This window comes from Cydia amplana, chromosome 24, assembly GCF_948474715.1.
Source record: "Cydia amplana chromosome 24, ilCydAmpl1.1, whole genome shotgun sequence".
In the NCBI taxonomy this organism is placed as follows: domain Eukaryota; kingdom Metazoa; phylum Arthropoda; class Insecta; order Lepidoptera; family Tortricidae; genus Cydia; species Cydia amplana.
In genome coordinates, this window is record NC_086092.1 from 559,427 (window position 1) to 581,180 (window position 21,754).

At 36.3% G+C, this 21,754-nt stretch overlaps 1 protein-coding gene and 1 non-coding gene across 2 annotated transcripts in view; one reads left to right on the forward strand and one right to left on the reverse strand.

Moving 5' to 3' along the window:
- LOC134659168 (talin-1) overlaps positions 1–21,754 on the forward strand; it is a 157,490-nt gene that overhangs the window by 24,139 nt on the left and 111,597 nt on the right. The window lies entirely within an intron of this gene.
- On the reverse strand, positions 743–814 carry Trnat-cgu (transfer RNA threonine (anticodon CGU)). Its single transcript has one exon. It is a non-coding gene; the product is annotated as a tRNA-Thr (tRNA).

The window sequence follows — 21,754 nt, forward strand, 5'->3', positions numbered from 1 at the left end:
TTTGATGTCCATGCAAACTTTCAACCCTTTTTTCACCACCTTAGGGGATGAAAGTTCAAAAACGCTGAAATTAGTTTTCTTGTATTTAAATTTAATATCTATTTGTAAAGTTTCAAGTTCCTAGCTTAAAATGAAATTTGAACCCAAAAACGAACTTTCATCCCCTTTTTAACCCCCTTAGGGGTTGAATTTCCAAAAACGTCGCAATTACTTTATTTTGTAATCGGCTACTATGCCTTTCTAAGAAGTTTCAAGGCATTTGTAATGGATTCAAACTTTCAACCCCTTTTTAACCCTGTTAGGGGATGAATTTTCAAAAACGCTGAAATTACTTTTCCTGTCTTATAATAATATCCCTATATACAAAGTTTCAAGTCCCACACTCACAAAAATATTTGATCTCCATACAAACTTTCAACCCCTTTTTCACCACCTTGGGGGATGAATTTTCAAAAACGCTGAAATTAGTTTTCTTGTTTTTTAATATAATACATTTTTACAAAGTTTCAAATTCCTAGCTTAAAATAAAACTTGTACCCCATACAACCTTTCATCCCCTTTTTAACCCCCTTAGGGGTTGAATTTTTCAAAATCGCTTCTTATCTCTTGTACACTTTATAAATGCAACCTAGTGTGCGAATTTCAACTTTCTAGCTTTTGTAGTTTCGGCTCTGCGTTGATGAATCAGTCAGTCAGTCAGTCAGTCAGGACACTTGCATTTATATATATAGATTAACTCCGATGGCCGAGGCGGGAATCGAACCCGCGTCTTCAGCTTACGCGGCTAACGCCCTGACCACTAGACCACCCGGCCACGGCGGTACCCGTCCCAAATTCTCTGGTGTATGCAAACAAATTAAAAAAAAAAACAAAAAAAAATGATTTGTTCTTGAAGTTGAATATTAGAGGTGTTTAAAAACACTCAACAGCAATGGAAAGGGTGCAATTTCATTAATAATGTAAAATTTATATGAAAATATGTTTATAATGACACTCTGTTAAGCCTAATAGCTGGACGGACTATTGAGTTTTCTGAGCACCTTATTCTGCCAGTGTTATCGCACGTGACTGTACCAAGTGTTTTGATACAATAGATTGTGGCAACACCGCTAATAAGCTAACCCTTCCGCGAGTCAATATTGTGACAGCCAGCGTGTCACACGCCGCGCGCGTCTCCATTGTGCCACGGCGCGGGTAAACTACCGACAGTCTGGATATTGCGGACTTGCGGACCGATTGTCACACAAAGATAACGCCGAAGACCGTGTGGAATATAAATCGAAATATATCCCCGGCTATAGGATAGAAATCATTTTCTTTTAAGATTTTTTTCTTGTTTTAACTTGGAAAGGGACAGATATTCGAAGTGAAGAAGTTGAGTTCCGGGGTTCGAATACTAGTACTGGTAAAATTACAAAATACTTAGAATTAAAACAGTTTTGTTCTAACAATTTTGTAATCAGTCTGTAACATTTAAACTCGTGCCGGGCGACCATGGAAACGCGTCCCATTGACACCACAACTCTAGGGTCTCGAATTAGTTTATCCAACATATTGCATGCACTATGTAAAAATGTTTCGTACAACAATTTCGGAAATCGGTCTGTACTAGTTTCGATTCCTGCCGGATGTGAATGGAAACTCACTCCATGTTGACACCACGACTCAAGGGTTTCGAGTTTAGAGTTTATTCAACATATTGCACTTTGCGTGTTTGTTCAAGATATCGCCATAACGGGGTGCGAGACGAAACCGCAACCACAATTATAGGCTTAGTCATGTATAAAACCGCGGATCGCGACCAAGTATCATCATCCACACCGTCATGACTTAACCTTAATGCATGTAATAAAAATATTTGTTTAAATTTGAACTTTAATAGCTGTCGTAGAGTTGAAGTTGTATAGTAGCTGTCGTAGAGTTGAATATCATATCCGCCATATATGGCATTTTGTAGGCGGTAAAGGGTTAAGACTTAAGAGGTCTAAAGCCAAGAAATCAGGAGGAAACAATAACAACACATTGCTTATTAAATTAATTATTAAGAGTCGTCAGCAAGGTCCCCCAAATTCAAACAAACGGAGTTTCATTCTCATTTTAAAACTACGTGTTGGATTGTAATGAAACTTTGCACATACAATGACATGAGGTATATCTAGGTCTGTAATTAGTTTATATAGCTCCAGTTTATAAAACAAACGAAATAGAGCAAAAACAAACATGAAAAACTTAAATTCGCTGTATTTTTGTAACTATGGTATCTGAAGCTACATAAACATACATACAAAGTTTCAGAGCAAACTAGCTACTCTCTCTTTTAAAATGAGAGCGTAATCCCTCGACAATATAACTAGCTATTTTATACAGTTTTTCAGTATGGCTTCGATTGCTAATTTATCAAGACAGGTAACTAATATAATAAACAAGAGCAGCCCATACATCTTACTTCCTAAAAATATTTCCAACTTTCACAGCACGACCAAAAAACTACACTTCCCTAGATATAGTTCTGGCCTTATCCATTAAGGCCCCCTCCACACGGACGTCATGGCGCGCTGCATACATTTGCCATTTCTTGACGTGCCCTCTTTGTATGGATTTCGGCCTAAGCCCTGGTCAGCACGTGGTGATCATTCGTTTGGTTTAGGCGTTCATGTTCTGGCATTGGACATTTTTCTGCCAATTAGTCGCAAAAGGTTGCCTGGAAGAGTCTTTGGCGATAGGAGCGCCGATATTTCCTCTATTTTTAACATTTATTTGCATAAAAGATATACAGTGGTACTACTAAAGTCTATTTTTTCTTTCCGTAGACTAAAATGACAACTACAAATGTCAAACGTAGAAATAATGTGACCAGCTTAAAACATATAGTGCTGACCTTTGATTTCGGTTTGTGAATAACCGATATATATTAAATTAATTTTAGATTCAAAATCAACAATAAATGTAATCTACTCGCTACATGATAGGAAATAAACAATAAATAAAATCTATACTGACTACTAATCTACTCAAACATTAAAAAAATGACATTGACGTATCGCCGACCTGACGCAACGCCAAATCGCTTTAAAATATTAGAAATATTGTGTAAAGACCTGGACCATTTCTAAATACCTCAAAATGATGGAATTTTTACCTACACTATTTCACATTTTTAATACCTCTCCTAGTGTCCCCTTTTAGCACGTCACGGGTTATCCATTTATTGTGTTACAGACACTTCATTAACAAATATAAGTATCTCCCAATAGTTTATTTTCGGTTAGTACCGGTTGTAGCACATCACTATTTATAAGACGTAAAAAACTAGCAACACATGAAATATCATTTTAGTCTATGGAAAGAAAAAATAGACTTTAAATTAGTAACTAGCTTAAATCTAAAATAGGCCCTTGAGGAGGCCCTGGCGGCATTTCCTCGCTGTACCGCAATGCTGATAGAGTCGGACCAATAAAAGTCTGCAGCGGATTTGATAGCCCACGCAGTGCAAGTGTTATTTATACGTCATAATTTCATACAAGTTTGACGTTTAAAATAACACTTGCACTGCGTGGGCTATCAAATCCGCTGCAGACTTTTATTGGTCCGACTCTACGTTGTGCGAGGAAGCCATAAAAAAAGTATATCATAAAAAAAGATTAAAAGATTGATCTAATTTTAAAATTATTTTAAGTGTCTAAAAACTATTTTTTGATTTGGGGATACATTTGCGATAAATTAAGCTTCTATAGTAGTTTATGCAACAGTGATATAATAAGGGTTCTTAAAATTCAAGGGTCGAAGTTACAAAACGAGACGTAGTCGAGTTTTGTAAAAAAAGACCCGAGAATTTTAAGAACCAATTATGAGCTGTTGCATACATTACTTTTTCTATGACAGCTGCAGCAAAAAAAAAAAAAAAAAAGGTTATTATTAAAAAAAAAGAGTTATTATTAAAAAAAAAGAGTTATTATTAAAAAAAAATTGAGTTATTATTTAAAAAAAATTGAGTTATTATTTAAAAAAAAAGAGTTATTATTTAAAAAAAAAAGAGTTATTATTGTAAATGAAAACATACCTCTTTCAATCAAGATGATCGGAACTTGTATCTTTAAAAAAAATAAAGCAGTTGTATTATAATACAACTGTTTTGAGTTAAATAATAACTCAATTTTTTTTAATAATAACTCTTTTTTTTTAATAATAACTCTTTTTTTTAATAATAACTATATAATAAATACTAATATATTTTTTTTTTTTTTTTTGCTGCAGCTGTCATAGAAAAAGTAATGTATGCAACAGCTCATAATTGGTTCTTAAAATTCTCGGGTCTTTTTTTACAAAACTCGACTACGTCTCGTTTTGTAACTTCGACCCTTGAATTTTAAGAACCCTTATTATATCACTGTTGCATAAACTACTATTTTGATTTGGGGATACATTTGCGATAAATTAAGCTTCTAAATATATTTTATAACTACTAATAACTGTTTCAATAGGGGGACTTAAAAATATTTTGATTTATGTAGGGTTAAACAGGCCTTTTAACAACACGACAGTGCGTCGCCCTTTGGGTTGACACGGCCAATTATGAGATTTTATATAAACAAACACTCAAGATTGTAACCCACTCACTTTCAGATAAATTAATATCTAGTAAAATTGAAGTGTTTATGCTACAAAATTGGATCCCATCCGGTCATGATAGCCTGATAGATCTAAGATATGCATCCAACGTGAATTTATTAAGATAAAGATAAGATAAAAGATAGTTTATTCAAGTAGGCATAATTACAATGCTCTTATGAACGTCAAATAAAGTTACTGGAAATTAATATTGTGTAAGATATCATTGCGTGCTTGTGCGTGCAGATACTATTTATTGCAGGTGGTATACATGATCTTATAGGTCTTGTATACAAGACCTATAAGATTACATATAATATGTAATGCGTATTTATGCTAATAGGCAAATTACTAAAATATTATTAAAGGTTGTATTTCTGTTCGGGCAGTTAAAAGTACGTCATCCGTATTGTCATATTCGTCATCTACGTTAGCTTAATAGTGCGTCCCACTGCTGGGCATATGCCTCCTATTTATTTTACACTAGCGACAGTAGCGACCCGCCCCGGCTTCGCACGGGTTAACAAATTATACATAAACCTTCCTCTTGAATCACTCTATCTATTAAAGAAACCGCATCAAAATCCGTTGCGTAATAGTTTTAAAGATCTAAGCATACATAGGGACAGACAGCGGGAAGCGACTTTGTTTTATACTATGTAGTGAAGAGGGTTTGGTCTTTTTAACTTGAAGCCTGACCAGTAATATATGATCATTGTCAAACGGGGCGCTGTTTATCTCGTGTATAGGAACTAATTTTTTCATACTATAGTACAGTATAGTATGAAAAAATTAGTTCCAGTGAAATTCCGCAACATGGCGCGTGATCATATATTCCTGGTCAGGCTTTAATATGAGATCAGTACTTACCTTACACATCAAGATAGAATAAACAAACACTTTAGCTTTCAGTTAAACCAATACTTGTATAATGTTTATTGGTCCCCCAACCCTTACGTCGTCGCGTGTTACTTCAAGCTTATTGCGTTCTGCGCTTCGGTGAGCAAATATTCATAATTGTCCATTTGTTTATGGATACAATGTGATGCAATATGCAATTAAACGAATTAGTCACGATAACTCACGATAGAACGGTTGAGTCCGACACTTCGTTTTCTACAGAAATCACGTGATCACGTCATAGAAAACGAAGTGTCGGACACCTAGGCCCGGGCCCGGACCGTTCTAGCGTACGTCAACGTTTAAACCCGGTTTTATTACACAAACGGAATGAGTCACGTCCCCATAAAAGACAAAACTAAACACATGATTCAAACCTTTAGGTGGGCCAGGACAAATTCGTAATAAATCAGTTGAGTTTTAGGCCCGAATCTGAGTAAGTACGACTTTGTTGAGGCCAGATTTGTCATACTGAAACTGGCAACCTTAGAGTCGTACTTACTCAGATTAAGGCCTAAACCGCAACTGATTTAATACGAAACTGTCCTGGCCCGCCTAAAGGGATTCAAAAGCATAAAGTCTTTGACGAAATCTCGTAAATATTTATCTTAAATATAATAAGATTTGAGTTCTTACAAGTCAAGTAACACGGTAGAGAAAAGTCTGCAACGATTTTGATAGCACACGCAGTGCAAGTGTTATTTATACGTCATAATTCCATAGAAGTTTGATGTTTAAAATAACACTTACATTACGTGTGCAGTTCCAAATCGTTGCAGATCTTTCTTGGTCAAACTCTAAGTGTAAGGCCTGAGTGAACGCTCGAGTTGGGCGTGCAGCGGGGCGGGAGCGGTGCATGTTAAACAAATGCAAGCGTATAGGAGCGGCCTTAGTGCACGCTGCTCAAATCACTTGGGAGCTCGACGCCACGCTGCACGCTCCGCCGAACGCTCCGCTTCGAGCGCCCACTCAGGCCTTACACATAGGTGTTAGCAATGTTAGCATAGGAATAACGATAGCGTTATTCCTATGATCTAGCTGCTCAAAAATTTAAACTTGCCAAGAAAAATGCAATTTTGACTTGTCACAATGAAAATTCAATATACAATGGAATTTGAGACCTTTTATAGCCCTCTGGGCGGCTAGAGGTTAAAGCGACCCTCTTAACTAACCGTAGATGTACCTTATGTCTTGGCAATAAGGTTCACGAACAACAGTATGGACGATGGTATAAACATTATTCGAACGATAGTGAAGAGACGATTCAAATCCTAATAGTATTGCCAGCTGAGTAAAGCAAGCTGGTATTCTAATATTTAAATTTTTGATTATATGCTGACAGTTACGTCATTGATTTAGGGTCGATTTTAGACTGACTTTACGGCGAATTTAGTATAGATGGTCAACCCAATTTGTCAGTAAATAGGAACAAATACTATACTCATCCTTTTCTTTTGGGTGCTAGTACTAGTGTAAGACAAAGATAGTATGACTCTTTCTCTATGTTTGAAATAAGACAGTCCTTTGACACACTTTAGTTTTCATTTTATTCCAAATAATTGATCGCAATCTCTTTAAAAAATCAAAACCACAGGTGTTTCATGAAAGCGACATCATTAAACCTCACAATTTTTATCACGAAAATCTCCAAACAAGAGAATTAATAACGCAGCCTCCGAAATCAATAAACAAAATCACAGGAGGAAATCCGAGCGAGCTCCTAGATGCACTTCCTTGACACTAGGGCTTGCAATTCGAATATTCGAATATTCGAATTTGTCGAATATTCGACCTGTTTTGATATTCGAATATTCGGCCGCTCAGGTTTCGAATATTCGAATATTTTTTATTACTATAAAAAAATCTATGTCATCCGCTGTAGTTACAGTTTCTGTGTGTTGTACGGGTATTTACAGTGAATGAGGAACGGTAGGTACCCAAATACGAAGGAAATAATATTTTTACTGTATTCCTCTCGATAGACTTCGTGAATATTCAGTGAAACCTAACTCAATTTAAAAGAAAACGAAATCAAAAAGTATGTTATTTTTACGGTGCGTAAGTTTTAAGTTAAAGGGTCATTCTGTTTATTCAGTACAAGTACAAGCGTACGTTAAGCGAATTTTTGAAGTCTAAACCAGGGATGTTGCGGATCCCGATTTTTTGACATCCGCGGATGCGGATGCGGATGCGGATGTTTAAAGGCTCACATCCGCGGATGCGGATGTCAAGATAGGTACATAAAAAACGTCAAATATAACATTTTAGTAATTTTTATTTCAAAAAACCGGCCAAGTGCGAGTCGGACTCGCGTTCCAAGGGTTCCGTACATTAAGTCCCACTCACGCTTGACTGCTAATTTCTAATAGGTTTTTTTGGCTAATGACTAAATTACCTAGCAGTCTAGCACTTACGCCGATGCTAAGACGTTCCTGTACCGACCTGTTCCACATCCGCATTCGCATTAAATCCGCATCGATTTTATGCGGATGCGGATGCAGATGCGGATGTTGAAAATAATGCGGAAGTTCCGCGGTTGCGGATGCGGATATTCGCAACATCCCTGGTCTAAACCTTGCCACTTATCGCAATTCTCAAATTTAATTATACCAAACCTGCCCAACTTGGTAATCTAACCATGCATCTTTAGCTGACGAATAATGCACCCAGTACTCAACTAACTTTTTCCCTTACATATTCCAATATTATATAATTAGCCGACCATTAGGAATAATAACTTGCCAAAACAAATAAAGTCAATAAAGATTCAAAATACAATGAAATTAAAGGCCTTTTTACAGGCCTCTGAGTGATTACAAGTTAATTTAAATCGGAAAATAATTACCTACTAAAAAATATATCTTACATACCTAGGTGTTTGGATGGTTAAAGTTATATTATTTCACGCAACGACGCATTTATAATAAGTTACATCTAGAAATATTAAATACGTCTAATTTTGGCGTTTTACTTGTTTTTATAACTGTGGGCATCTTATAAATAGTAGGATGATAAAATCTAGTCAATTAAGTGGATTTCTGCCAAATATCCTTAGTTTTAGCAATATGTGAAAAAAGCTTTTGAATAAAACGATAATAAACCGATTTCTCGTTCCTTTTCTTATTTTTTATAATATTCGAATAATTATTCGAATATTCGAATACGTCGTCAGAAAAAGTCGAATATTCGAATATCCGAAAGTTTCGAATATTTGCAAGCCCTACTTGACACCCTCCGAAATCATCCCTATCCCGCACTCTTTCACACGCATGGGGAAGAAAAAGACGGAGGGTGGTTAGTTCGCATGCGCGATTCGTCCCCTCATGAACGCTGGGATGACAGAAGCATCAGAGTCTCGCAGCATCGCCAAGAGTTCACTCCTTGCAGGGCCGCCGCTGGCGGTGGTCCTTTGCTCTTTCATACTCTACGACCACGAGATCCTGAATTTTCCAAAGTGGAAGCAGGGCGTGAAAGAGCGAGGGAGCTTGTGGGAACGAGACGGCGAGATGGGGCGCTCTGTCAGGTGAGTCCACGTGCTTGTATAAATACCCTTTGAAGGTGTCACGTTTTCAAAGTTCTATTGTGTTCTATAGTTATTTGTGGTATTTGGTTGGTAATATTACTTTCTATGAGAATTTTACATTTATACCTTTCAATCTTAATGAGCTTTCTTTGATTGAAGTGGCTTAATATTTCGGAGACCGAGTTTAAGCCAAGGAATATAGTTAAGATCTATATTTTAAGATGAATACATTGGGTTAATTGTAATAGAGGTGTTTCTTATAAAGTTACTCCGTATTTTAAATAATTCGTTTTTGACACAAATTCTACATAATTTATAATTTTCCTTAATCGACTAAATTAATTAATTTTAAAATAGCCAATTGTTTGATTCATTTTGCTCTAGGTAAGTACAATCACAAGTCTTTAGTTTTTTGATGGCTAATCAGCCAGCCTATTATGGATAGCTTTATCCATCTTTATCCACGTGATAAAATAACTGTCACTGTTTAACACCGTGGGAAAGAAAGTGACGGACACCGTTTTATCACGCTGTCACGTAGACAAGAACGACCATCATATCCGTACAGATGTCATGTACAGTTTTTTAACACTTGTCCAATACCATTTTGCCATTATCTGTTTTAGAAGTTTACGAAATTGTTAGGATTTTTAAGCTTTGTGTCTGCTGATTTTTGATTACGATTCAATTTTGAACTTTACTATCTTTACTACTTTCTCGACTTCTTCAATCTTCTTACACAACTCGTTCAAATTATTAACTCTTTTCTAATTTTCTCAAATAAACCTTTTCGATGGTGTATTCCGTATACATTTTAGACATAGAGTTTTCTTTTGAGTAAAACTACTTTGATTCGTAGGCTGATACAAATGACATTATCAGCCAAACTCTTTCTCACAACCGTTTCTTTTTTAATTTACATTTTCCCCTTACATTTACATTTACCTTCCTCTTCCTACCTTTTAACAGTCCGAAAATCTCTTCAACCTCCATCAAACTGCATCGACCGGGGCCGTTGCCCCCTAATCTGTTTGTTGAGATAAGAATAATTTCCGCACTCTGTGCCCTGTCATTACTGTTCGTTAGGGCTCCTTTTAAATGACAGGCTGCAGTCATATGTGTTTCACTTGTGTAATTAAATCAGGTTTCATTTATTTAGAGTTCTGTGAGGTCTTTATTAATAGAATGTAAGTGACAGGTTTTAATGTTCTATCAAAGTCTACGTTTTCACATTACTGTTCATTTGGGCTCATTTTAAATGCCAGTCTTTATTATGATAATATTCTTTAACACTCTTATCCGTCGGTGTGCTTTAGGTCTTTGCGATAAGGTTTACGAATTGTGTGTTAAAAGATTGGATTATTGTAGCATAATGCATGAGAGAGACACAGCAACTATTTGTTTTAGTATCTAAAAGTGATTCAGGTTTTTGTGCTTTGTCAAATTTTGCGTAGTTCTTATTTTTAATAACAGTGACGTAAATGTTAACTTTGGTTTAATGTATGATATCAATTACGTCTGTTACCATGCCATGTGTATTGTATAATTCAATCTTTATCGATAATTTGGTTACCTACGTCAAAATTTCCGTCAGTTTTAATACCAAAAAGTTTATTATTAAAACGTTATTCTTAGGAATCTTAGGCCTAGGATAAACTTGCAAATTTATATCAAAGCGTCAAGAAAACAGGCTCACAAATTGGTCTTCTAATCCCCACTAATTTACTTACCATTTTCACTACATTTGTCTTTGCCCAATAAACCTGAACCTTCTAATCTATCAGCATCATCTCCACGGGGCCTTATTGAAATACCTCGACACTATCGACTTCTAATCCTCAACTCTACGGGGTTCTTTATTCAAATCTCTTCATTAGTCTCGGTTCTCTTTCTCGGCGGGCGGTGATCGATGGCATCGTAATTGGTAAATTGCTGGCTCGGGTGACTGTTGGCTCACCAATTACTGAATGATTGAGTGAATTGTGTTCGGGAGTTTTTAGGCTTTCGGGTTAGGGGTTGTTTTACTTTTACTTATTTTCTTGTTGGATATGATAACTGAGTAAATTGCATTATAAAGAAGAGAAAACATGATCTCTTTATCAAAGAATTGATCATGTCTTAATGACGTACATGATGCTTGCAATATTTAAGCTTTAAAAAAAAGCATAATAGTCCTTATGTGCACATGGTAGGTGTGTTATGTTACAGGACAAAGTTAAAGAGGTTATTACTTATTATAACATAACATATCTCTCATACATAAAGCGCTGGTGGCCTAGCGGTAAGAGCATGCCACTTGCAATCCAGAGGTCGCGGGTTCGAACGCCGGCTCGTACCAATGAGTTTTTCGGAACTTACGTACGAAATATCATTTGATATTTACCAGTTCGCTTTTCGGTGAAGGAAAACATCGTGAGGAAACCGGACTTATCCCGATACGGGCCTAGTTTACCCTCTGGGTTGGAAGGTCAGATGGCAGTCGCTTCCGTAAAAACTAGTGCGCACGCCAATTACTGGGATTAGTTGCCAAGCGGACCCCAGGCTCCCATGAGCCGTGGCAAAATTGGTTGATAAATTATTACCTTCCAACCAATCTTAGAAATATTTTTCGTTAATCAATACAAATGCATATAATTGTTTTCAGTTCGATTCAATATTTGCAGAAATTTCGTCTGATTGAGTAAATCCTCTAACTCTCTAACTAATCAAACCAATTCTGTAATATATTTGTTTGATGTCCAATAGAAATCATTTTATGGGTTTGTCCCTCGGATTGTACAAACGTATCCAATCTAACATCGTGCGTGATAACTGCTCTCTAATAAACTCTCTTCGTTAAGTCGTTGTTAAAAAGCAGATCATTTGAGTTAAGATCTTTAGTACCATCGTCCACAATTCCAACTATGAATTTGTAAGCCTTATTGCAAAGGCATAAGTCTCAATGGTCAGTCAAGTTCAGAGTATTGCATTTAGTACCACATAAAATATCTACGTGACTAATGAATTTAACAAATCCACCCTCAAGCCAATAAAACTTGCATTAACGGTCCACTAGACACCCCCGATGCTAATAGAAAGCAGACGATCGGATTACCCGACAGCGTGACGACTTCCGGCGGCCGGACGTGCAATATGGCGGAGGCTTTTATCTGTAATGGACGGTCCGACAGATTGTAGATGTTTAATCTATTTGAGCAGACTGGGTAAACATTTGATGTCTTGAATCAAGAAATGTTAGTTCTTATGGAATGTCTTATGTTATGTCGGTCTCGCCATGAAAAACGGTATCTCCGGTGTTACACCATAAGTCGTCTGTAATAGACATAAGGGCTCATGATGATGATATGGAATCGATGGATGATCTAGCACTATCTGTCGGTTGTGCTGTTTAATTAATTTGAGCTGGCACATTATCTGGGTAAACATTTGATGTCTTAAGAACTGCTATAGGTGTTGTTGGCTTAGTCAAAAATGCCTGGTCATTTTTAATACTGCTGACGTTATCAAAATACAGAAGTTCAGCCTTAGTTTCTGGTGCTGTTAACTTTTTCAGGGTTAGAATTGTGGTTAGAATAGTCTGTCGTTCGTTTTTAGTGAAATATTTAAGACTGAACACTGCTTGATAGAGTAAGACCAAAGAAAGTCTGCAGCGCTAGATTAAAAGTAGTTTTTAAAAATCAGTATGCGACAACACCACAGAAAATGGATTAAATAGTCTTGATACTTGTGAAATTTCTACCATATTTACCGTCTATGAAAAAATTAAGCTGTATGCACAGCTTAATTTTTATGGTAAAATAAATTTCATTCCAACAATAGATGTCACTATTAATATGTACCTAGACATATACTAATATTGATAAATAATATTGGGAGAATGTGACATTTGGCTTCATCAAAATTAATAAGCTTTTGTAATATCCGCGACGGCGGTAAATAGGTACAGAGGGCCTACCGCGAACACCGAAGTTCTCAATATGCGGGCATCTTTCTCTTTTACTCCCATTAAGGCGTAATTAGATTGACAGAGAAATTGCCCGCAATTTGCGAACTAAAGTTTTCGGAAAAACGAAATAAACCATTATAAAACAATAAACATATTATTAAAAATAAATTGTAGCTTTAACTAGTAGGTACCCATGCCGTGAGCAGAAGCATGGAGGTTGTGGGTTCGAGCTCAAAACCCGGCTAGTACCAATGAGTTTCACGAAATGTTAGAGGAAGTTCATAAGTATGCCTATACCTATTAGGTGTGTTCAATTTGCTGTGAAACCTTAGTCTAAACCAATATTATATTATCTAAGTAGGTACATATGGTGAAGTATTAAGATGTTTCATTCCACTTACCCGTCATCAACTCAAAATTTTGTAAAAATTGTCGTTTTTCAGCTTGAATCGCCTCGTGCTGACTTTTTACAAGTGTAAAATTATTCGTCATGTGGAAAAGTAACTCCCGCACGCCGGTTTTGTAAGGTTTCACCATGTTTATTCCGTTCATCACAAAACACAACGAATATTTAAACGATTTTGACAAACACATACCATAGTGCATGACGTTTACTGACTGCTAAAAAACATTGCCATATGTAGTTTTTTAATTCGCTGTCAAATTATTGCGCTGCAGACTTTCTTTGGTTTGACTCTAGGCAATTTCTGCTTCTAGAAAAATAACTTCTGCATCTTGGTCTTCTTGTGTTAGTAGTAATTGTAGTAAATCGAATACAGCATAAAATGAACTCTACATGATTGTACATTTTGCAATGTAATTTGCTTTTGATCAGGATTAATCTATATGATTCTTTTTTTTTACCTTTTACATGTATATTTAGTACCTACTCTGCGTATTGCACGAGGTGATTGCTTGCAAAATTAGAAATTGTATTGATTTTGCCAATTAGTAGGTATTCATGATCTTTAGGTCCAGCTCCTGCATTATCAAATTCTTCAAAACTATCATAATTCATTTTTCATCCAGCCACACCCTGTCTTCCATCCCTCTCAGCTCCCTCATCTACAGCGAGACGGCGTCGTCGTAGGCGGCAGACTAGCCGGCGCCAGAGTCTATCGATCCCCCCTCGGGGTGGGGGTGACGCATGCGCGAAGCTTGTTTGCGCAGATTTCTCCGGATTTATGGATTTCCTTGCGTCATTTACTGAGTACATAATCTTTGGGGTGGGGGTAAATGGCTTGGCTTCTATGTATGTGCGGCTATGTGAAGATGTAGCCAATGAGGGCGCGTGTCATGTTCTTATGTATATTTACTTTGTTATATCTAAGCATGTAGATTCTTCTGTGGCACTTTTATCTTATTGATGGTCTTAGGTTTTTTCTGTGATATATCTGTTCTTTTGGAAATATTGCGGAAAGCTTAGGTTTTATTAAGTTTTAGTGGTCTAGACTCTAGAGTTGCTTTAATATATTTTCTTTCCGTATTAACTACCCTAAAACCTCCAAGTCTTGACGTTTCTGTATTTTCTGAACAATAGGTTACGTTTCATGATCGTTTAATGGTTAAATTTTTATCCTTTTATTAACTGGGTTTATCAATTCTTATATTTTCTATTTGTTTTCCTTTTCAACCTTTCGTTTTATCTATATCGCCAACTATTTATATAAATCACATTTATTTTCCTATTGTTTACTCAATTAAATCTTAATTCTATAAATTTGCTTTTCTAAATGTTTTTCATTAGTTCGTCTTTCAGTCACTTCATCAATACTTTACTTAAACTTTAACTACTTTAAGTAGTCTTTCCTCGTCTTTTACTAGGTATATAATTCTTGAGTAATTCTTGTAATTTTATCTATTTTGAAGTACTACCGTTTATGCCTTTACTTCTCATTAAATTGTGATATATTCTTTGATATTTATATGTACACCCTAGAAATTATCTAATTGTCTTCGTAGCTATACAGTATCGGACAAAAATGTATCATCACCTTAGGGTTTCTACAGCTAATCTGATATCTTTTTGGCCGTTATACTAATGAAGCTTTTAAAAATTGTGTTTCTTTATTAGATCTTTCACCAACACTTCAAGTAACGTATACTATTTCCTCATCTTCGATATTTGTACACCCTTCATGTGAATAAGTGACTTGTTTCTATTATCTTCTCAACCCTACACTAATGTAGCGTTGTCACTTTGACAGGCTTTGTCTCTCTCCCTCCACGTCGCCTGGTTAATGTTTCACTTGTGTCAATGTTGTGAGTTCTTCCCTTATTCATCTTGTTATTATATTAGTGTTCTTCGGATTTTCTTCCTATCAACAGGCATGTTTGATGTGTCGACACTGGTAAATCTTTACTAGTATTATTAGTTTTTTTAATTATTTACATATCATATTAACTTGTGTTAGAGTCCGTCTAAGCTAACTTTCCCCGATTTGAATAGATCAAAAGTGGGGTGGTGTCATTATTTTCATAATTTGATATTAATGATGACATTGCTACACTTTTTCGTTGCAAATGTCAAGCAGAGCTAACTTGGTAATTCTAGGAAGATTTTTGAAGATTACAAATTGTAGAAAGAAATTACAAATAAAATTCGGGCACATATATTTTTTTTAATAATTGTAGGTAAAATGGAAAAACTCAGTCTCACTGTCTATCTAGCTAGTTTAATATCTTAAGCTAAAGACATACATATCTGGTGTTACAGTGAGTGAGCCTTTGTTTTAAATATAACTCAAAATATTTAAGCGTTTCATAGATAATACCGGGATTTCGGTATTGATGAAGACAGTTTCGGTATTAATACCAGTACCTATCCCGGAGTCTATATTATTAATAATGGTATATACAGTGAGTTTTTTGATATCGGTGATATGTATAAAAATTAAGATGTGCGATCGCCTTGAAAGGTCCCTTCGCACCCGTTGCTAGGCGACTACGGTACGGCGCCGCGGCGTCGCGTCCTAACTGGGTCGAATATGACTGATCCGATGCTCTTCCGATACGAAGTTGACTGACTATCGTAAACCCTATTGCGAAGACGTAAGGTCCAATATAATCTTGAGTAAAAATAGAACAGTAAACTAAATCTAAGTAATTTTGCGTCAGTTTCAGCCATTTGGTAGGTACCTATACTTATGCTTAGCGCTGATTATCAGACAGATCAATACACTTTATAAAACAATGTCCCTACCGCGTCTGACTGTGTGTATGTATGTTTGCGATAAACTCAAAAACTACTGAACGGATTTACATGCGGTTTTCACCTTTCAATAGAGTGCTTCTTGAGTTTTGGTATATAATTTGTTAAGGTTTTGTGTACCCCGTGCGAAGCCGGGGCGGGTCGCTAGTAGGTAAAATATATTTCTTTTAAGTTCCTCAGTACTAAATCTTCACCACTCACTTAATATTACAACACCCAACCCTAGAAAGTTTGCATCGGTTTGCATGCCAAACGCCTGCGTCTGACGACCCCTTCTTGCTCATTGCTCAATGGCCGTAAGGTTATGAGTGTTCCAACCCCTTATAGGCGAGTCGAACTCTAACTAACCACTCTTATAGAATAGAATAGTTTCTTATTCATAAACACACAGACCATACACATAATGACACAAAAAGAACATTATGAAAATAAAGTGTCACGAAATGGCCCCATCTCGGCATGTTGCTGGCGACTTCCAGCGCTGATCTTTCGATGAGACCATCAAGTGAGAAATAATCACGGAAGGTAACAGACAAAAACTCAACAACTCAACTCTGTATACATATTTTACAAATAAAAGGAAAATTTATACCTGGCGTTGGAACTCATCATTTTCATCATCTTCCTCGCGTTGTCCCGGCATTTTGCCACGGCACATGGGAGCCTGAGGTCCGCTTGACAACTAATCCCAGGAATTACAGGCTCTAGTTAGGGTAAGGATTTACGAAAGCGACTGCCATCTGACCTTCCAACCCAGAGGGTAAACTAGGCAGTTTTCCTTCGCCGAAAAGCGACTGGTAAATATCAAATGATATTTCGTACATAATTTCCGATAAACCATTGGTACTAGCGGGGGTGTGAACCCGTGACCTCCGGATTGCAAGTCGCACGCTCTTACCGCTAAGCCACCAACGCTTCGTAGCCTAACTAGATGAGGTATCCTAAATTGAGTCGAATCTCCAAGATTCCTTATACCCTGGCTAATTGGTTCTCCTAGTTTTTCGCCTCGTCAGTCCACAATATTATCCTCTAGCAACCCAGAGGTTAATAAAAAGGTCTTTCATTCCATTGTATTTTGGACTTTACTTCGACCGATCAAAACTTCATTTGTCTTGGCAACTTTTGGTTTCTGGGCATCTAGAGGTTAAGTCACTTGTTGCCATACATTATAACACTGTCGGTTTAACACAGCCGTCCTTTATTGGCTTGCGCTCCGCCGGACCGTGTTTTATGACATGTGAGGAATTTTAACGTTATGTCGTTTTGTAGGTGGTGTCATATTTACTAACAATATTTTCTTTAGGTATATTTTTTAACTGTCTGTTGATTTAGATAGCGGTTTTTAGAAATAACACTGACATTTGAAAGACCTCTGTTATATTTTCTCAAGGGATCAGGACTTCAAAAAGGAGTTGTACAGGTTATATTATAAATAATCGGCTAAGCTCATGTGATACTTCTGAAATAGCAGGCGTCCATAGGCTACGGAAAAAATATTCATAAATTCAAATAACGGTTGTACTTACTATTATCGCCATAATTTTTATAATTCTTAGCCACTAAGAGTCAAGGCCATATTCTTGCAAATATTTTTTTATCAACATATATGTAGGTGTGACCTCAATATCTCGAATGTCTTATATTCTGACTTTGTCCTTATATAAACGTTGTTTGTATAAAGATTACCTCATTTCAGGTTAATAGGTGAGATCTTATCTTTGTATCTGTTTGCATTCTGCATGCATGAAATGTCAAAACAGTCGCTCACACATGCAAATATGATTATTTAAATATGCCAATGTTAAATGCCATAATACCTACGTAACTATGTAAACAAACCGCCATATTGAAACTCAAAAAATATGAATTTACTAGTGACTTTTGTTTACATAGTTAGCAAGTTCCATAGAATAACACTTTACCTAACTATAAATTCGTTATTGGTTAAAATGTTAATATTTTGACCAAATAATTAGAACAGTCAGTTCAAAAAGATAGTGAGAGCAAAGTGGCCAAATATATCGGTATACATATCCTTATTAGTTATTTCGATTGTAACAAACGTGTAAGTATTACGATTTATTTGGCCACTTTGTCACCACTGTCACTATCTATTAGACGCTGACTGTAGGTACACTCAAAGTTAATAAAAACAAGTTTTCACTTCACTTAAGAGTATACATTTTTTTATAAAGCCTGACCAGTAATATAATGATCATTGTTAAGAGGGCGCTGTTATTCTCATGTATAGGGTGACAGTTCAATATAGTATGCAAAAAATAGTTCCAGTGGAATTCCGCAACATGGCGCGTGATCATATATGATCAGGCTTTAAATGAATGAATAACATTTATTTCAGGACAAGTCCCATATTATGTTAGTAACAAGTTAGCTACATACCTACTTAAATTTAGTGTTAGCGCAAAGCCACATAAATAAAATTTAAGAAATAAAACTTATAAACCTAATTAATTAATAATTTCAATTCTAGAACGTTTTTCACCTGTCGATCTCGGAGCGAGCTGAAATTACTTCGCTCCAGCTCCAACACCGCTGAAAAGTCATTGACACGGCCTGTTGTCGAAATCAGACGTTCATTCATGGTGCTAAATATAGCGGCCGACTTACTCGTGATGACCCAGATGGACTGAAAGATACGAGGAACTATACAAAGTATACTCGTACTATTCAAAATTGTTTGGACTCGGTACAGGTTGTTTCAGGACTAATAAAAAAGTTTTAGAACTAGGAAAAAATTGAAAAAAAAAAAACCGCCACTTTTTCGATTTAAACCTGCAATCTCACTTCCGCCTATAATAAAAAAAATGAAATAAAACCCATATTGAAAAACATTTTATACCTCATGTCATATGGTGGGGCGTGGGACAGCCAGCATCAATAATTTTAATCGGCATTTCTACAAATAGAGACATGTCTGCCGTGGCCAGATCACAGATATTGATCATTTCACGAAACGTCATTGTACAATTTATCACTTCATGATACATGTGATCAGGTTAGGTTTGACTTTTTCATGATGTGTTGTTATTCAACCGATCAATTCATGAAATTAATGCCACATCATGAAATGATGAGAGTTAAGATACGGTCACGACAGTTCGACTTCGCATTAAAGAATCTGCAATTCAAATTGTTTTTGCGCGTCTAAAAATCGCGTCGGGGGTACGATTTTTGGACTTTTCACCACAATAAATAACTCATTGCTAAAACACTACAATGTACCGTCCACAGGTAAACGGATATTTTAAGACACCACTCGTGCCAAAACGCGCTGAAACTACTTACAGCATGCGAAACTAAAAACAAACCCCATCGTTACTATGAAATCAATTCTTACCGTGAAACCATTAAATACACTCCCATTTACAAAAGGTCGTATAAGCTTAGGTTCGATATGACACATACGTCCTTTTATACTTTAACTACATATTATATTGACTCTTAAAGAGCGTATGTTCTCAGAGAAATAGTTATTTCGATCAATTGGAAAATGAACCGTAATTTTACTTCTATAATGTTTGTTTTTCATTGTGTCACTAGATGAATAAATTTCTAAACTACTAGTTAAACAATATGTCCATCTAATTTTTAAAGAGCTATACACAAATAAATTAAGTGTCATACGACGTTTGAACTTACAGTTTAGATTCTTTAAGAACATAATTTGTCAAAACTGTCATTGGAATTTAAATCTTCTTTTGTACACTGTATGATCGTTTTTTAAACGATTTGTATACTTATATCGACCATTGATATAAGCATTTACAAACGTAAACCTTCTACTCTACACAATAAGGTCACTATTTCAACTGACAATTGATTTCACGATAAACAAAATTCACAAAGCTCTCAAAGCAATTTGAGTCTTCTTTTTTTAACAATAAAGTCGATATTTGTACGTTTTATTTAGTTTTAAATTTATACCGGCGCTAGCGCAGGTGCGTACGCGTCTATTTATATTAAGAGTGACAGGCGGCTGTCAAATATTGTTAGCGATGATTGTCGGTGACGAAATGGATGGAGTTATGTATGGCGAAGTTTATTGTGTATGGAGGTACCAAAAGGTATGTGTATGTAAACAGATCTTGCGGAAATATTTACCTACCAGATTAATTAAAAAGGCAGGGTAATGTTTTTTTTTGAATAGGTATATTGAATGTATGCCTGGAAACATGGCCATAGATAGAGTTAGAGTTTGATCTGATAAAAAGGCAACAAAGTGTTGTAACGTCTGTTTTTTTAAGAATTAATAATATTTGTACCCCCTTTACTGTAACTGAACGTTTGACTTTGTGTAAGCAAGTGTATACACCAAATGTCAACTCAATCGGTCCAGCGGCGGTAGCACGGTCGCAATTTTATCGTCTGTCACCATGCCTGTCACGTTCTAACAAGTGTGTAAGTGCGAAAGTAACAGGCGATAAAAATGCAACCATGCTGCCACCGCAGTACTTTCGGGAAAAATTGGCTGTGACAGACGGACGGATAGACAGACAGACTCACGAGTGATTCTATACGAGTTCCATTTTTTCTATTTGTAAAAATATTTAGTATATTCTGCCGGATTGTAATCACTTCATCTATCGTCCCCCTTTTACCATAAACTCTGCGTACATCGTAACGGTTATTGCTCCGTACACTTATAGCCCGTGTTTATTAGTTTTGATGAGTAAGGCAGTCAACGAATACCTATAGTGCAGCGATGCAACGATGCAATGAATTGTAGAACTACCTATCATCATGGCACAAAATATCTCGTTTTTGCCCAGAACGTGAAAGTTGTGCAATGAGCTACCTTACCTCAAAAAAAAATTTAGTTTACAACTTAGCTAGACGGAGCCCCGCTTCGCGGGGCTCCTATTTCTGGGCGGATTGTCCTTCGGGCATCTGAAGCTACCTAACGATCCTAACCTACCTAACCTATTAATTTAGGGTGACGTCCATGAAAACGTTACACTTTGGAGGAAAAATCTGATTCGATTTTTTGATTTTAATAAACGCCGTAAGAAATATTTGTGAGTGGCTAATTTGTCTAATGGGAAAATATTTCAAAATATGCGAATGGAAAAATTATGTTAGGAATTAATGCGTCTGGTGTAAATTAAGAATAGGAAAAAATGCGAATAGATATTATGCTACAGGTAAATTATGATTTTGGGAAAATGATCTAACCAGTCCTTCACCCCAGTGAATTTCCTGATAAATACTATAATATGTACAGTCAGCAGCAGAAGTTGCTAAGCGGGCGAGGTGTTCAAAATCTGGGGGCACGGCAGTGTCCCCGCCCCGCCAAGTCGATTACCTTGACACGCTCTTATTCTCATAACAAGAAAGTCACGTCTAGATCGTTTTGAACACCTCGACCGCTTAGCAACTTCTGCTGCTGACTGTACTTGAAGGCATGTGCCAAATAGCATAAAATTTAATGACCGAGAGATGGAAATATAAAGGGTCGCTATGTTTATTACTATTTTACTCTCACAAATAGTCTCATCCTCACCCCAAAATTAGGAATTCCACTAAACAATAATAAACTGAATTATAC